The sequence below is a fragment of the Odontomachus brunneus genome, unplaced genomic scaffold (assembly GCF_010583005.1).
Source record: "Odontomachus brunneus isolate Ranch 3 - 2012 unplaced genomic scaffold, Obru_v1 Obru_scaffold_167, whole genome shotgun sequence".
Taxonomy (NCBI): Eukaryota; Metazoa; Arthropoda; class Insecta; order Hymenoptera; family Formicidae; genus Odontomachus; species Odontomachus brunneus.
In genome coordinates this window covers 69,474-76,247 of record NW_022639617.1, presented here as the reverse complement: position 1 = coordinate 76,247, position 6,774 = coordinate 69,474, and the positions used below count along the sequence as shown (strand labels likewise).

General features: G+C 36.1%; 1 long non-coding RNA gene across 1 annotated transcript; it reads left to right on the top strand.

Moving 5' to 3' along the window:
• The first annotated feature begins 6 nt into the window (after positions 1–6).
• On the top strand, positions 7–4,583 carry LOC116851209. Its single transcript, XR_004379548.1, has 2 exons — positions 7–2,007; positions 2,839–4,583. It is a non-coding gene; the product is annotated as an uncharacterized LOC116851209 (long non-coding RNA).
• The last annotated feature ends 2,191 nt before the right edge of the window (positions 4,584–6,774 follow it).

The following is a 6,774-nucleotide window of genomic DNA, read 5'->3' as shown; positions in this document are numbered from 1 at the left end:
TATATATATATATATATATATATATATATATATATATATATTAGTATGTGTTACGTTCAGTTGCACACGCCCGCACGTACACACACACACACACACACTCTGTTTGCGCGCTCGCAGAGACGCGAAGAAACAGCGAACACAAAGTTTGAACTTTGAGCACGGGTGGAGGGCGAACGGGAAAAAATTCTTCAGGGGTTTTCATTTTGGAGCTAAGGAGAAGCTTTCCACAAAAAACCAGCTGAATCGGAAGTTTGTGCTTTTCGGAACTGCACCCATTTATCGTCTACAAAAGTTTTGCAAAAGCCACACTCTCTCTCTCTCTCTCTCTTTCTTTCTAGAAAGTTTGACTAAAAATTAAAATTCAATCGTACAAACGAATTTGACCTCAGCTCCAATTTAACTTTTATTCTCAATTTAAACGCGACATTTTTTAAGATATGTAGGATTATCTAATCGGACAGTCGCATTCATACGCGAATGTGTACTGATCGATGTCAGTCAACGCTTTGCTCCTATTAGAAGATACAGAGAGGTACAGGAGAGGACGGAGATTATTACATCCTCACGGGATAACACCTCTCGCGCGGATCCTTGCGATGTTTCTAACATAAACATACCTGGTGATGACTATACATGATAATAACGTAAATATAGATAATATTTGTCTGGATCGTTTAAAATAAAATTAGGTGGAAATAGAATAAATAGAAAAAAACTAGACATGGACTAACAGAAACTAGACTTCAGAAACTAACAAGAGCTATAACGGTGCGATGAAAAGGCCTCTCAGATATCATACCAACTATTATGCATACGAGCAATCGGCAAGGATACACGACGGGCATAACTGCGCAGGACCTCTACTCAAGTATCGGAAAAATGTTTAATTACGTTTAGACTAATTCAAGGTAATAAAAGATTCTAACGGCTCTAAAATTAGATAAATTAAAGATATAAGGAGGACACAAAAGCCAAAATGCTGATGTTGTGCGCTAGAATTTAATCTTATATTTATATGCGACCGCATATTACGATCGAAACGTTTCACTTTGTAATTGACTTTTGTGATTAAATTCTAGTGCAACACCAGCATTTTGGCTCTTGCGTCCTCCTTATATCTTTACGTTCAAGCTAACTTTACCATAAGTATTACTGTAAATCGTTCCCCCCGCTGCTTTATCTTAAATATGAAAAATCAATTTCCATGAAGAATTTTACAAATACCTGAACAATTTGGCAAGAAATTTAAATTCAATCAGACAAATAAGCAGACAAGAAAACAAATTCAATTAAACCTCATTCTCAATTTAGTATCGGCATTTTCGAAGATACGACGAAAAAGAATAGTCTTTGTCCGCGAGGGGACACGCGAATCGGTCAGTGTAAATCGGAGCTCGGCATGACTTGCAAACTTCGACCGTTTTTCGACTTGTTCCACCTAGCGCTATTCCTCTTACCTGACAAGGAGACTCAGGATCATGTAATTTATAAACATATATATTTCCAATAACTGTTGGAAACGAATGCTTACGAGTCACATGTTCCTAAGTCTCGAGCGGCGCGCGAGATGAGGAGGTAAGGAGAATAGACGAAGCAAGAGTCGAAAGTCGGTCGAAATATACAACGCGTGCCGAACTCTTGTGTAAATCATCGTTTTGGACGATGTTGGTGCAGAAAGGAAGAGGGGAGTATAGAGACTGAGATTATTGCATCCTCGCGGGATGAGACCTCGCCGGAATCCTTACGATGCCGAGATATTGGCAGAGAATATTCATCATAGATAGACTATTAGATAAGATCGATATTGCGAGAAACAACTCGGATCCAATTTTCGCGACACAAGACCACGCATAGACTGTTCCTTATAACATTTACTAGTTTTAAGGGAAATGTAATGAATTACTAGTGTTAAGGGAAATGTACTGAATTATTAGTGTTAAGGGAAATGTAATGAAGTTGATTACAAATAAGAGCTAGCTTGCACTACAACATTGTAACACTAACGTTGTAAGTATAACAGACTAGAATGATAGTAATGATAACAGACTACAGCTGCGTTCCGAAATTCACTGCCAGTACTAAAAATCTATAGTTCATGTGACATATACTATAGAATTTCAGCATTGGCAGTGAATTTCGGAATACCTAGACTTACAGTACTATTATAATATTATTACAGTTTATCAGATGATTCATTAAAAAAAAGACCAGAAAAAAAAGATCATTAAAAAAAGAAAAAAAAAAGAGAAAAAAGAGAAAGAACTCCAAAGATATAAATCAAAAACTAAAAATAAAGGGCTAATAAGAGTTCAGGCACGGAAGTTGTGCTATAAGACTGGATATAGATGAAAGTTCTCTGTTTTTTGGGAAACAAAGCAATTTATTTAACATTGAAAATGTAATATCAAACGTTTCGGTCCATCGCTAGACCCTTTTCAGTGTAAGAAGTGATTCTAAAAACGGCATCATAACATTGTAACGGACAGTGAAGACAGGTTTCGACACAGACTGGAATTAACACCGTTTTCCAAATTTTATATCTTGCAATTCTTTCCTCCCAGTCTCGGTTGCTAACAATCTTAAGGTCTATTTAGTAAAATTCTTGACGCCGTTTTATTTAGAATCACTTAATACATTGAAGAGGGACCCACGGATGGACCGAAACGTTTGATGTTACATTTTAAATGTTCAATAAATTGCTTTGTTTCCTAAAAAACAGGGAACTTTTATCTATATCTATAGGTTTCATAGCACTACGACTTCCGTGTCTGAACTCCTACTAGCCCTTTGTTTTTAGTTTTTTATTTATATTGTCATTATTTTCATTAAAATGCACAGAGCAAGGATGCGAGGCGGACTTAGGATCCTCACACGAATATCGGGAAATCGTCGGCCCGTGATTCCTTTAATTACATTTGGCTAACATTACAGAGTAAGAAATTATTACTGAAAGCCGACCTGTGCCCTTTTACACTTGAGAAATCAGTTTTCAATGCCGACAAGAATTTCGCAAAGTTCACTAGACAATTCAATGAAAAACTGAGAATCTCTAGGTCATGTGACCAGCTGGCTGGCATAAACATATACGGATTTAGACATTGCGACGCCAATGCAGAACAGATAGTTATATATATGTATGGTTTTGCATTGGCGTCGCAATGTCCAAATCCATACATATTTATGCCAGCTAATCGCAGAGTAGCTTGGCGCTTCTCTTTACTAGAGGTTTTCTAATACGAACCGATCGGGATAAAAATTCGCTTTGGACCATGTTCATTTCCATGTGGAGAGTAATTGTGGACTAGACTATTGAGATTACTGCATTTTCGTGGGATGGGACCTCACCAGAATCCTTGCAGTGCATATTTATACGTGAATGCAGGTGCTTCATTGGAGTCGCGATATTGCGAGGAAACGCACGTTTCCAACTTTCGCAGCGCTTTCGTAGCACCCAAGATCCCAATATATAAAAGTTGAGGAAGTTTCAACAATATTGTACCGGTAACTAAGAGTAAAAGCTAGCGCTAATTAAAAGTAAGAGCGTTCCCACGCAATACGACGTCTAAAATCGGGACATAAGACGTCTGAAAGGCATCTCAAAGACGTCGGAATGTAAGATGTCTAAAGATATCTTTAAAGCGCATTCTACAATAAACTATTAGTCATAAGTCGCAAGCAAATTGACCAATCACACTATTTTTAAAAATAATCGACTGTGGTTGATCAACTTGCTTATCGCTAATAGCTTATTGTAAAATGTACCTGAGACATCTTTAAGATGTCTTATGTCCGGATTTTAGATGTTATGTTAAGTTATGCGTACTAACTGTAACATTGTAATAAGTACACCTGTAAATATTGAATTGTATTGCAGTATCATAGCAAGGATACACCACATGCGGACTTAACCGCGAGGAATCTTGGCTCGGAGAAGTGACGCACAGTGGGACAAGTTCTTCTCATATTCTTCTCAATATTCAATACCTAGGAAACGGCCAATTATAATAAAAAATATATATAAGAAGCAAAGTCTCTCGTAGAGCCTCAAAAAATGTATTTAATAGTAATAACAGTTTGACCTTGGGTTCCCTAGGGTCGTACGAAGGTAAATCGAATATTTTTAATGGGAATACCTATTTTTCGTGATTCTGATTCTCGCGGATAACATCGAGATCTTTACAAAATATACTTCTTACACAAGTCTATGTAATAACATAATAATAACAATATATTATCACGCTTATTTATGCCCGTGTTGTCAACAGACGAGCACTAAATTATTTAATTATCCTTATAGCAAAATTATCGCACAATAACTAATCTACAAAATGTATTTTTTCAAAATAATACGAGTTGAAGTGCTTCTAATAGATCCCAAAAACTATACGTTGATTTAAATGTGAAAATTTGATCCAAACGGAGAGTTCAAAGAGACATTGTTTAAATTATTGTTTATTTAGACAAACAAATTCAGTGTCACGTTTTCGTACAAATAGGAACGTGTTTATATTATTTCAAGCCACAATATAAAAATTCAGTTTATATGTAATTTAGGAAATATATTCATAATTCTTTTTATTGTATTAGTCGCAATATTGAATTTTGGAAGTCTCCCACTGTGCGACGGCTCGTGATCTTTGAATGGCTAACATCATTGAGAAACAGTTTATTATTCACCCCGTTGTTTCATTTTATATGTTATTGTTTATCGTCGAAAAAAATTCTACAATGAACTGGACAGCTTGACAAAAATGCAAACTCAATCGGGCAAACAAACACGACCGCAAATTTCATTGAGCTTCAATCGCAATTTGACTTTAGTCATTTTAGTGGATATATAGAACATTATAACGACGATTATTGGCCACACATGGAAATATGCAAAGCATAATCAGCAAATATAGATCATCGATATAAGTCGGTGTAAACCATCGTTTTGAACTATGTTGAAGTGGAAAGGCTAATGTGGAAGGATTGAGTGTATTATGTCCTCGCGGGAAGAGACCTATTTAAATTCCTTGCGACGATACGTCTATGTCCTTGACAGCGTATAGGAGTAAGTCCCACCGATGGATTGAATAAGATTCTTATTACGAGCATCACTTTGTACATATACGAAATACCGTACTAAGCTGTCTAATACGCCTTACACAAAATACGTATCATGTCCAAGGAATTTTTGAATTTTGGTGAATTGTTAGTTTGAAGCGTAAATACGAGCTTGATGCGTAAATATTATCATTGTTATTCTGTCATATTTCCGCCTTACTTTTCTGACATTCCGTTAATCGATTACTACCTACATTATACTACAAAAATAATCTGCCTCCTCGCTTGGGAGAAGATTATAGAATTCGATGAAAATTATTTTAATGAATAAGTCCTATTAACAATATTTTTGCCTACAATATTACATATAAACTAGAGCTTGCATACAGAGAATACATAAAAACCAGAGCTTGACATACGTTGCACATTTCGGCCGAGGTACACTAAGGGAAAAATTACCTTAAAATCAACTAATATTTCTTTGAATGGGTGCCATTAACATATTTACTTAATTCCAAATTCTCCTGGTTTAAATAAAATTTAAATTTAGATTTAAATAAATATGTTAATGGCACCCGTCAAAGAAATATTTGTTGATTTTAAAGTAATTTTTTCCTCAGTGTAAAAGGAACAACGTCAAGCAGAGCAAATCGGCCGAAACGTACAACGTGTCAAGCTCTGACATAAATCCACGGAAAAAGAAAGTTGTTTGCCGCAACTAAAATAGTTGTAATATATGGACACTTAAAAAATATTGCTGCGTTAGCAACATTTTTCGCTGCAACAGCAATTTTCTTAGTAATTATGTACAATAAGGTCTTTTTCGAATTTTGATACTTTTTTGCAGCTTTTTTAGTAAAAATATTTATTTTGACTCCAACATTGATAATCAATCGAGGGAGTCCGAAAAATATGCAAGTTATGTATTGTTTTAACTTTTTTTCACTTTTTTTTTCACTTGTCAAACGTTGCTGCTTTCCCACAATTTAAGCAAGTTACTGCTCTTTTAATCACATTATGTAACTGCAATATCGAACGACTAGCGGGGGGCTGCGCCCCCCGCACCCCCCTCAAAACTAAGCTAACCCAACCTATCGTCACATTAGCCCTCAGTCATTGTTTATTAAAAAATTATTAAGAAAAAAGTTGAACACTTTAATAAACAATGACTGACGGTTAATGTGACGATAGGTTGGGTTAGGTTAGTTTTTAGGGGAGGTGCGGGGGGCGCAGCCCCCCGCTAGCCGTTCTATATTTTTCTCGTGTTACAAATGTTAAAAATATTATCAATTTAAATATTTTTTTAGTAAGTACTGCAATATCGAACGACTAGCGGGGGGCTGCGCCCCCCGCACCCCTCCTAAAAACTAACCCAACCCAACCTATGGTCACATTAACCGTTAGTCATTGTTTATTGAAGTGTTCAACTTTTTTTTTTAATAATTTTTTAATAAACAATGACTGACGACTAGTGTGACGATAGGTTGGGTTAGGTTAGTTTTGAGGGGGGTGCGGGGGGCGCAGCCCCCCGCTGGTCGTTCGATATTGCAGTACTTACTGCACTAGTACAGAAAAGGCAAATCCAAGGTGACATCCATCTTCTAAATAATTACTATTGTTTTAACTTTTGCAATCACAAGTTTCTTAATCTATATCTAGCATCTTTAACAATTAATTTCTCGGTTTGTACAGCCGAGCGACGATTTTAACTTTCAAATTCGGCTT